Source organism: Onychostoma macrolepis, chromosome 13, assembly GCF_012432095.1.
Source record: "Onychostoma macrolepis isolate SWU-2019 chromosome 13, ASM1243209v1, whole genome shotgun sequence".
NCBI lineage: Eukaryota > Metazoa > Chordata > Actinopteri > Cypriniformes > Cyprinidae > Onychostoma > Onychostoma macrolepis.
This window is the reverse complement of record NC_081167.1, coordinates 18,152,186-18,164,230: the sequence shown is the minus strand read 5'-3', so window position 1 is coordinate 18,164,230 and position 12,045 is coordinate 18,152,186. Positions and strand designations below refer to the sequence as shown.

Sequence of the window (12,045 nt, the reverse complement as noted above, 5' to 3'; positions counted from 1 at the left end):
AAATAAAATAAATACACAAAACATGAAGTACCAGAAATAGTTTTTCAGCATAAATACTAGTATTGTTCTAATTATTAAAACCTGAGCACCAATAACATTTCACAATTATTTTAAAATGTATTATTTCAAAATGTTACTTACTTTTTTTCATTAAATAAATGCAGACTTGTTGACCAAAAACTTTCTTCAAAAAACTGAATTATTCCAACTTTTGATCGGTACTGTAAATAACTAGTATGTTATTGGTAACGTAACATTGGTAAAGGCAGTTCCTTTGAGAGCAATCGGGACCATGCATTTCAAAATTCTAGGGTCAATTTTGATTCATGTTGACATTAAAGTGCTCAGAATTAGACAGTATCATAAGGCCACGTTGTACATCACCCATGTAACCTCATAGCACTGGCATAAAGAAGACTGCAAGTTTTTGTCGTGTCTTTTTTTTTGTTGTTGTTGTTGCCTGGAAAGGTTATGGTTAGATCTGAGCCTATTTATCTGCCGTCTCTCCCTGTCTACCCCCGCCTTCACGCCTCGCTCCAGGCCCAGCAGTTCTCGCTGCTCTTCTGGGGAAAGAATGATATACTGGCTAAATGAGCTTCTTTATCAATCCGCGGGAGCAGAGGGGAGGACGTCTGCCTCCTCAGCTTATGTCATCAATATCCTCTTATATAAATGTCAGCTGTACCATTTTACTCATCGCCATTTCCCACACTGCTGATTACATTATCCTGTAATGGAGGGGCTCGCGTCTTCCTCTCTGGCTCTCTCTCTTTAGCTTTTTCACACATGCAGACTCGCACCCTCTCTCTCTCTTTCTCTCTCTTTCCATCCATCCCTCTCTCTGCCTCCCTAACTCTCCCAACGGTAGTGTGTCAATAGCCTGCCTCCATGAAACAAGTCAATTTTCTGCTGGCTTGGCAGCAGAATAAATCTCAGAGCTATCCAGAGCGCTAGAGATATTTATATTGAGAACGTGCCTGTGTGTGTGTGTGTGTGTGTGTGTGTGTGTGTGATGGGAGTTTGTGTCCTTGGCTGAATGGGAGTGATTTCTTGCCTGGGCTCCACCGCAAAGAGAGAGAGAAAGAGAGGAAGGGACAGAACGGAGAGATTGAAATAGAGATATGCCCAGCGGCTGGGGGAGGGTGGGAGGGACATGCAGTCGTTTCTCGTCAGGCCCTTAAAGCACGACTGGCAGTGATGACCAACCGCATTTGTTTTACTTGCTGCAGTTGAGGTGGCAGGAGGAGACTTATGTGCAGATGGATGCTGCTTTAAAGCTCAAGGGGCTCTCTCGCTCTTTCAGGGGAGTGGATATTGTGTTGGCCAGTGATTCATTACAAGCAGTTGAGCTGTGAAAAGGAAGAAGGCCGAGCGCCAGCCTGGGCGGCCTCCTCTCGTCGCCTCGGAAAGACTCTTGCTAAAAGTCACTCGACTGACATTTAACTACATCAGCTCAACGTCACATTTCAGATGAATTTCATTCATCAACTTCCCATCTGCGGGTGCGTGTCTAAGAGCTAAATGACTGTCCCGTATTAATGCCTCCATCTGCCTCCCTGCATTGCAGCTTTTCTGGTTCATCTGTCCCTGTGTCACCTTTATCAGATATGAAGTTCTTCAGAAGCTGTTTTTGCATTTGCATTTAGTGATGCTAAAAGAGGTTTTAACCCTAAGTATTGGAGTTTATTATGTGCTTGGGAGGCAGTTTGCTACTGTCTGTAGTGTTCACTAGAGGGCAGTAGAGTAGGCAGTGGTGTGACCAGTGGATCTCAGGATTGAGTGATTAATTTAGTGTGTCAGTGCTTGTTTTTACCTACAGTGTGTTTGTGTATTTGCATTTCACACTTTGGAGACTTTTAAATTCATCGTAACATGTATAATGTTGTAATTAATTGGAGGTGCTGTGTCTTAAATATAAAAAATATGTGTGTGTGTGTTTAAAAGTCTCTTCTGCTCACCAAGGCTGCATTTATTTGATCCAAAATCCAGCTAGAACAGTAATAATAGTAATATTGTGAAATATTTTTAAAATGTAATTTATTCCTGTGTTGCCAAAGCTGAATTTTCAGCAGTCATTACTCTATAGTCTTCAAGATTCATAGTTTCAAAGCGTTTATTGTCATGTGCACAGTGAGGAAAACAAGTTTCCCTGTACAGTGAAATTCTTTTTTTTGCTGTCCACAGTGAATGCCAAGACGAGTGCAAAAACTATGATTTCAGTGAAAATCAATGTCATGTGACCCTTCACAAATCATTCTAATATGCTGATTTGCTAAAGAAACATTTCTGCTTATTATCAATGTTGAAAACAGTGTACAGTTTTGCATTTATTTATTTATTAAAAAATTTTTCAGAGTTCAATAACTAGAAATTCCAAAGAACGCCATTTATCTGAAATGGAAAGTTGTAACAAACTTTTGTGGTCAATAAGAATTATATTTCATTTTATTTTGAAAGAAATTAACAATTTTATTCAGCAAGAATACATTAAATTGATCAAAAACGTAATGTGTGTGTGTATATATATAATACAATTATTACTATACTATTATATACATATACCTTTCAGACCTTTCATATTTCAGTATTTTAATAAAGACGTAATGTTACAAAAGATTTCTAATGTAATATAATTCTCCTATTGTGTAAATGAATCAAAACCTATTTAGATTGCATAACACAATGAGAGGTTTGATTGGCGTGCAACAACATAACCGAGACAAAGTAGCCTACCAAAGTACAAGAAATTGAAAGTGTGAATGATTTTTTTTGTTTGTTTGTTTGTTTTTTAGTCTTTTTGTTTACATGATTTTTTTTCGAACTAACCGATTCACCAGAATGAATCAAAATTTCCAAACTCTACAGAAGAGAGAGAAGCGTTTAGGATGGAGCGATTGACTAATGAATCGGAATTTCCTGCGCGACACGTTAGAGGGACAGGACAGTTTAGGAAAAAGGGGAAAAGTGGCTAATTACTGAAAAAGCATTGTGTGAAAACATCCGAACTACTGTTGTACACTGCTGAAAAATAGGTTATATGTGACCCTGGACCACAAAACCAGTCATAAGTGTCAATTTTTCAAAATTGGGATTTCTGCTTCATCTTAAAGCTGAATAAATAAGCTTTCCATTGATGCATGGTTTGTTAGGATCGGACAATATTTGATTGAGATACAACTATTTGAAAATCTGGAATCTGAGGGTGCAAAAAAAATCTAAATATTGAGAAAATCACCTTTAAAGTTGTCCAAATGAAGTTCTTAGCAATGCATATTACTGTTCACAAATTAAGTTTTGATATGTTTACGGTAGGAAATTCACTAAATATCTTCATGGAACATGATCTTTACTTAATATCCTAATGATTTTTGGCATAAAATAAAAATGGATAATTTTGACCCATACAATGTATTTTTGGCTATTGCTACAAATATACCCCAGCGACTTAAGACTGGTTTTGTGGTCCAGGGTCACATATGTAAGTAAGTAGCGTCGTTAGTTTTAAATATGGCGCTTGTTTTATGCTATTTTATATTTTATCTTATGAATACACACACAGGCTACTTTTAATCTCCTTGACGATGTGAAATCGTTGTTGCGTTTATTATGCATTGCGGTGATAAGCTTTGACCTTTTCTTTCAATTATGCTGGGATCAAAGGTTGCAACCTCCAGTGCTTATTTTTGCCTCTGGTTTTCTTTTATTTTCAAATTGATTCAAGAAGAAAAGGTGGTTCGAGCAACTAACATGAAATCAATGAGAGACTGATGTGGTATTAACGCAGGCCGTTTTCGCCTCTGCTCTTGTGGTGTGGAGCAGCTAAACAGCTCAAAGCCAGCGAGAACTCGACAGGCCAGAAATGTGACATTTTGAAATGTGCTCCAAGTAGCAGCAGACATCCAGTGTTTTATTTAAAATCAATGTTTAGCCTGGAACAGCCTGCTTAAGAGTTTTGACTGTTATGTGGCAATTTGTTTTCTTTATGTTTCCATCTCTAGCTTGGTACCTCTTGCGTTTTCTGATACGCTGTTGAAAGTTTTACAATATTTCATTGTTATTACACACAGACATTTGTCCTAAAAATGTCACGTTGTTGTGTGAAACATTTATATTATTAGCGATTTATATAAGTGTATATTACCGTTCAAAAGTTTAGGCTCGGCAATTTCTTTATTTTGAATTAAATACTTTTATTCAGGACGCTTTAAATTGATCAAAACTGACAGAAATTCAGTGTAACAATTTCAAATAAATGCTGTTCTTTTGAACTTTCTATTCATCAAAGATTCCTGAAAAATATCAGTAGGCGGATTTTATGAAAATATTAAGAAACACGAATGCACTTTGGATAAAGTTGTTTTGGATAACACATCTGCTGTGTGTAAATATGATATCAAACTTTACAATACATTTGATACAATTTGGTTTCATCAGCAACGACGTGACCAAGGCCAATACTTTCTTCATTTTTACAAACATTTTAAAACAGTATATAAAACATATAATAAAATTAAGAAAAACACGTTTTTTGCTTGGTTTTAAACAAACTGATCAATTTAAAGCACATTCAGCGAGTTTTTATTGTTGTGGTTGATGGCCAGTGGAATCGAGTGTAAATCAAATGAGTATGTGACAGACGATGAAAACAGTTCACTGGGTTTAAGTTTTGTTAACCAAGGAGAATGCTTCCTTGGCCCTGTGGGCATGTTAAAATTCATGACTCTTCTGATTTGTATTCATAAGGCCCAACCTTGATGAAGCTGTCAGGGCTGGAAGACACACGAGGGGTCAGACGTACGCTTTCAAACACGCGTGACCTCACGCTGATGAGCCTAATTCACACATCCTCAAGGCCTTTCCCCTGAGCCCACCAATCACAATACCCTCCCACTTGACCTTCGACCCTCCACGGGGGTCTCCCATTGGCTGCGTAGTGAAAGGAAAGAGGGAGACATCCCTGCTGCTCATCACCATAACAATGGCGGCATATGTTTGTGGGCATTTGAGCGCATGGAGCTGGCAGAGTCCATATTAGACTGACGACAGAGACCAGGTGCCTGAACCCCACACACTCGGAGACGAAAGAGAAAGTCAACACTGTTAGTAACACTTCTTCTCTGATTTATAACACGCCCTCCCAAGCCGAAACCGCTGGAGCTAGTCTATCAGTTTAGTTCAGAGAAAGAGCTCTCTGTATGCTTGTTTAGTGGGCAGGCTGTTGTAAACTTTGATGGGATCATATGCACTTTGGTATTGTGTTCTATGGAGTTGTAGATGTTGATTGATTATGGACCGTGAGATAGTTATATCACTGAGCGTGTCTGGGTTACAGGATTTCACTCGGTGCCCCGTGCAAACAGCTTACTGCTGATTAAACATTGATTTTCCTCTGCACCCTCTCACCCTGATAAATAGAGCATTAAGAGGTCTCCACAAATAATAACATTGTGGAATAATAAAATTTGTTATATCTGGGGAACCACAATGCTTTGAGTAATATCTTGGATTATTGCATTTTGATGATCTTGCATAGTGCAAGTGAAGGTTATTATCACCTACAATCTGCAGACATATCCTTACCATATTTTAATGAGAATAATGACCCTCAAATAAATATATATATAATATTTTTTTCTGCAGGTTTCCTTAGCGAGGTGAAAGAGAGCGAGGAGGAAGAGGATGAGGAAGAGAGGGTAAAGGCAAGTTTAGCTTGCAGAGCAGGCTCTTCCTCTATCATGGTAAGTGAGCTCCTCCTAATTACTATTCAATAAACTCCCGTTAAATTAACAGCTCAATAGGCAGCAACATCTGCTGTATGTGGCAGGCCAGTGAGTCGTACATCTTCCCCAAGCTTTTCTCTTTCTCTCTCTTTCTCTTTCTCTTTCTCTTTTCCCTCTCTGTCTCACGTTGTCTCACCGACAGACAGTTTAGTGAATCACTCTCATCTGACTCTTTTCCACTATGTCTGTGGCATTGTGTATGTTTATCTGTGTATATATTGTGTGTATATATATATATATATATATATATTGATATGGTGCTCAGCGATTACCTTTTTGAGATTACTGACATTAGTTGTGCCTGACATTTTCTGCTTTAATATACACTACTGTTCAAAAGTTTGGGGTCAAGGTTTTTTTTAGTTTTTTTTTTTTTTTTTTTTAGCAAAGATTCATTATATTGATCAAAAGTGACATTTATAATATTATTCCTTAAAATATTAAGCAGCACAACTGTTTTGAACTTTGATAATATTTTAAGAAATATTTCTTGAGCACCAAATCAGCATATTAGAATCATTTCTAAAAGGAGCATGTGACACTGAAGACTGGAGTAATGGCTGCTGAAAATTCAGCTTTGCCATCACAGGAATAAATTACATTTTAAAATACATAAAAATAGAAAACACTTATTTTAAAATGACTTAAAAAGATTCTTACAGAACCCAAACCTTTGAATAGTATATAAAATTGGTATAACAAATTTTTAAATGTAAAGTACATTTTATGAAATGAGTATAAAATAAATATTGAAATCTACCATTTTGAGCATTTAAATGCAGTTTTAAATCCAAAGTTCAACTTCAAGAGCCCACTGTATTTTCAGATGCATTTAAGCCATTTCAACACTGTACAGTTCATTCTATAATTTTTTTGCATTCCCTGGGAGTCAAACCCATGACTTTGACATTACTAATGCCATGATCCACCAGTTCTCCCTTTTAAAATAGGTTTACAACAAAATATTTTACTGGAATTGTTCATGCAGAATAACAAAAATTGTTTTGGGGTCTTACAAGGTTGTGGTTTTATAATTAATATTTAATAAATTATTATGATGGGTTTTTTTTTTTTTTTTTTTACTGATCATTATCGCATCTTTGGGTTTGTTTCAGTGGGAGTAAAAATTATGGTGATTTTTAGCATCACCAGTGTTTTATACCCGCAGCTACATTTTCACATTTTGCAAAACTTGTGCATAACAGTAATTACGTTAAGACCAGGTAGAGTGCCACGATACGTTTAGGTACTTTGAAGAAGAACTGTATAATTCAGCACTTTTCCAGCCTGTCATCTGAGAGCAAAGGCTGTCCGGCTGTCTGTCAGTGAAAGATTAGTTGCTCGGCTCACACGGTCTCCGCTCTGCTGTCACAAAGGGCCGGGCAGCTGCCGGACCCATCCAGGGGCATCACTCACCACTAATGAACATATCAGTCCAGTCCAAGCTCTCTCCCAGACGCTCCTCGCGCAGCCATGAAGAAGAGGGGTGAGGAAAGGCTAACCGAGTTAGCCGTTCTCAAGCGGCTTGGACGGAGAAGACAGATTGAGGATGATGCAAATGGGTTGGTTTTTTTTTTCGTGTGTGTGTGTGTGTGTTTTTGTGTGCACACGTGTGTGGGTGTGAAAATGATCAGTGTGCTTTGAAATGGCAAACCGCACAGCAAGGCCAGGCCCCAGCGCTCATTTCTCATCTTTCTCTCACCTGTTCCACACTGCAGAGCTCACAGCATTGATCCAGACACACCCGGCTCCTCGACATCCATCATAAGACCAACACTCCCCTCACGCTGCTCAAGGTCCACGCGTCCTCCTTTCCGCTTTTAGCCACCCAGGTAAAGATATTCATCAGGCCTCTTATCCTCCTTCTCCCTCCAGTAGTCTCTCTCTCATGGAGAAGACAACTTGCAGCCATATTAATGCAATGCAGCAGCCACTGGGAGGATAACAAGACCCCTAGTACCTGTGAGAGAGAGAAAGGGGGAATAAAGGGAGAAAGTGTGTGTGTGTGTGTGTGTGTGTGCAAACACACACTGACATAAAGAGGTCATCTCATAAATCTTTAGTAGATAGGGTGATGCTGTTTGAGTGAGCTGTGAATGGGGCCTCAAAGCCGAAGTCACTAGGGTCAACGGATCAGGAGAAAGAAAAATAGAGTTATCCGTGAGAGAGGGATCCGTAGACATCGCCGCATACTTTATATCTCTACTTCAGCTATAGTTATATTGGTCCTGCAGGTCATCCCTTGTGGTTAAATCAGGAAAGAAACTTGTTTTAATTAATCCTGTGAAAAGGCCAGGGCTAATTATAACAGGTGAAGGATGACTTCCTCTTTTTCTTCTCTCTCTCTGTGCTGCACATCAGTCTCTTTGCACTCTCCTCTTCACCTGTGATTGATAGAGGACTCGCTCCCAGAGCCTACAGATTTCCCATGCCTCCAGAATCGTGTTGTTGTTTTTAGAGCAAGCGTATTTTTGTGCTGTTTTGTGCCTAAAGACTGGAATACACTACATAACATTTGCCCAGATTTTGGCCCTGAGTTGACTCTAGATGCCTAGATGCCTAACTTCAGACCATTTCCATCCAGTCAGAGGATGTCAAACATGTTCATTATTTTTGAGCCAATTTTGTAACATTGTTTTCATTTGTAATGTGTCTTATAGTAGTGAGTCACGTTTCTGCACAAGGTTTTGTTTAGAACGGCTTGAAACTCTGTTAGTATATATGTGATCCCTAGTTGCTTAGTGTACGTTATACCCGATTTTCTCTATAACCAAGTCGGCATATGATTTCTAGTGTTTTAATCTATTTAGATTTTAAAAGTCATTTAGTGTATTCCAGTTTTAAGATGGTGATTGCAATTAAGTGGTGGTACCACAAAACACAGTAAACAGAAATGTCCTAAAAAAATAATGTTTTTTTTTTTTTTTTTTTTACTCATATCTGTTATCAATCTATTATGATGCTATTTCAGTTGTATGCTTCCATCCCCAACCCTAGATACAATGACACACACACAAACACATACGCACACACACACACACACACACACACACACACACACATACATGCTCACAGACATATGAATGCAAATACAGGAGTTAATAAGAATGGACTTGTTATGTTGGCCATCAGTTTGTTTTTTGTTTTGTTTATTTTTTCTTCTCTTTGTCTTATATGTTATATGTTTGGTTCATGGGGTTATGTATTTGGTACATGTAAACATTGTCACATTCTTTACTTGCATAATAAAAAAAATAAATAAATAATGTATAAAAACAATGGGATATATAAATGTAATTAAAACCATATTGAAATATGTTTAATCTAGACTATATTACAATACATTAAAATTAATTTAGTCTTGCAGCAAGGTTATGAAAACCACAAAGTTTTACTTAGTGGTTAATAGGGGGCAGATTTGAGTATAATTGTACTTTATTTTTTTATTTAAATATCCACTTACATGTAATTTACATAACACTAAATTATTACAATTTTAAACATAAAGTGTTTTCTATTTTAATATATTTTAAAATGTAATTTATTCCTGTGATGGCAAAGCTGAATTTTCAGCAGCCATTACTCCAGTTTTTAGTGTCTCATGATCCTTCAGAAATCATTCTAATCTGCTGATTTAGTGCCCAAGAAACATTTATTATTATTATTATTAATGTTAAAAACAGTTGTGCCACTTTTGTTAAAAATGTGATCTGTTTTTTTTTTTTCAGATCTGTTCCTAACTGCTGCTTTTTTCAAATAGAGCCTTTTGAAACTTAAATTTTGAATGATAGTGTGTGTGTGTGTGTGTGTGTGTATGTATATACAGTATGGACAGATAGATAGATAGATATGGGAAGTGCTTTCACCTTCCTATACATTTAACTTCTTGCTATGAATTTTCTTTTGATTTTCCTATCCTAAATATTGTATTTAGTTATTTGAATTTAACATTATTTGTCCCTTTATGGCCCTATCAACACAGAACTACGACCCACCAGTTGAGAACCTCTACTGTAAGAGAACTCACAAATCTTTTCCTCTCTTTACTTTCATGCACAAGTATTGAATAAAAGCTGTATAGTTATTTTACTACAGGGTTGTCAGTTGGGTGCCACAGATTAAACCATAATGAGTTAAGCAGCCCAAAGGATAAGAGCTTCTGTTGTGCTTCACTCACGTTTGTTGTGTTTGTGTTCATTTACTTTTGGCAATGCTGTTGGTAACGCAGGTGAAGCATGACATGTTCATTTGGATGAAAAAAAAAGAAGCATTCACAGCTGGGGAAGAATATTTCTGTCCTGTTGTCAGCAGGCATTCGTTAATAGGACCACTTCACTATCTTTGCTTATAGAAGTGTTAACTGCACACCCAAATTAGCTCTGATGAGCAGACGCAGCCTAACGTGACTGATACATCTCCGCCGGCCGTCGGTTTTAATTCTGTAATGAAGAGTGTAAAATTATTTGGTATGATTACAAACTAAGATTAAAATTATCATATTGAATTGTCATTTGAACTTGAGTGTCAATTTTTATTTGATAATGAGCAAAAAAGTGATTTCTTTCTCTTAATTATGATATTTCTGATTGTTTATTGAGAATATTTGTGCTCTTGACTTGAGTATGAATACTTCTGTGAATGATTTACCACACGTCCCATGCTACGAAATCCAGATGTTTCTTATACACATTGCCGTTATGATAATCCACGAAGCATTTTGATGCTCTTACTGTACATCTGAATTATTTACATACAGTTAGTCAAACGTGTGGTAGTGGATGTCTTTAATAAGGCCATCAGGGGCAGAGGGATGGGTCATCGCTCTCTCTCCTGTCTGCCGCAGGAGGCTGTTCAGTGGCAGAGGCTGGGCTTGTGCCATGGCAGCTTTCCTCAGGTGCTGACCTGACACACTTTGTCCTCCCAATATCTTTTTTCTGACAGGGATCTATTTCTCATGTCTGCCATAGAACTTCTCCGGGCTGTGGCATTAGAAAGGGGTCTGTCAGAAAGTGAGAGGCGATAAGTGTGCTGTGTCTGACTATGAGCTACTTGTTATCTATGTCCCCTCTTTCCTCCACAGGACTATCAGCTAGATGCTTGATGGATTCCCAGGGAGGCCGTGCTTTGGATTTAATTCTGTACAAACGTCAAGCATATTGGCAGCGTATTTAGTCATGATCGACACCTGGATGAAAATCAGGTTTGATTTTTAATATATATTTAAGTCTTATCATTTACCACATTTACACAGTTTTTTTTTTTTTTTATTGATTTACAAATACATGGAATTCCACAAACATCCAATATAATTTCTTTGTAAATAATATTAATAAGCAATTGCTTTAAAACTACTTGAAACATAATTTCCAATTCTTCATATTATTTTTGGCCTAGACTTATGAAACATAAAACACTCATCGCAGTTGGTTAATATTTTACATTTTAGTGAATTGGTGTCAAATTTGTATGAGCTCTGAAAACATTTTTCTACAAACTGCTCACTGACAGTTAGATTTGGGTTGGGGTGGACCATTTTTATATTAATCAAATTGAACAAATTAAACTAAATGCTCACACTTTATTTGACGGTCTAATTCTTGCTATTAACAAACCATTAACTACGACTTTTGCCTCAAACTCCTAATTCGCTGCTTATTAATAGTTAGGCCCCGATTAGACAGAACGCGTTTTTTGCAGTGAGAGGCGCCTTTTTTAAAAAAAAATCTGTTGGCAGTAAGCGTTTTGCGCGCCGTTTATGCGCACAAAACGCTCCTCTCTTTTTTTGGAGGAGTGCTCTGAGCTCCTGAAGTTATAAAAAAGCAACTGTGAGCAGAAAAGCACCCAACATCTTTCGCGTTTTTTTCCATTGTCCAATTGAATGAACAGAGAGGCGGGCCTTCCGTTGTGGTGACTGCAGTGTTGCCAACTTTGCAATTTTGTTGCTAGATTTAGCAACTTTTCAGACTATAGCAACTTGTTTTTCAAAAAGCTCCTAGCAACAAATTTAGCTATTTTTAAAATGTATTTGGCAACTTTTAGCAACTTTTGAGAAGTAACTCAAATGATAAAAAGGCAAGAATATTGAACGGCTAGCCAGCCACATCACATCATCACATATGTTCAATAATAACTGTTCATTTATGATACACCTTAGTTGTTGGTTTGTACATATAATTGTTAATCAGTTAGGTACACTGTTGATCTAATTATCTCAAAAATCTTATCCATCTCATCTATCTATCAAAATGCAATGTGCAATTTAAAA

The 12,045-nt window shown here is 37.3% G+C and overlaps 1 protein-coding gene across 5 annotated transcripts in view; it reads left to right on the top strand.

The window, feature by feature from the left end:
• The window catches only part of lbx1a (ladybird homeobox 1a), a 64,029-nt gene that overhangs the window by 43,004 nt on the left and 8,980 nt on the right, over positions 1-12,045 (top strand). For all 5 annotated transcript variants that reach the window (XM_058796583.1, XM_058796580.1, XM_058796581.1 and 2 more), the window contains 5 exons: positions 4,744-5,099; positions 5,641-5,738; positions 7,157-7,342; positions 7,499-7,612; positions 10,861-10,980. The gene's annotated coding sequence lies outside the window, so the exon portion shown is untranslated. The remainder of the gene's footprint in view (positions 1-4,743; positions 5,100-5,640; positions 5,739-7,156; positions 7,343-7,498; positions 7,613-10,860; positions 10,981-12,045) is intronic.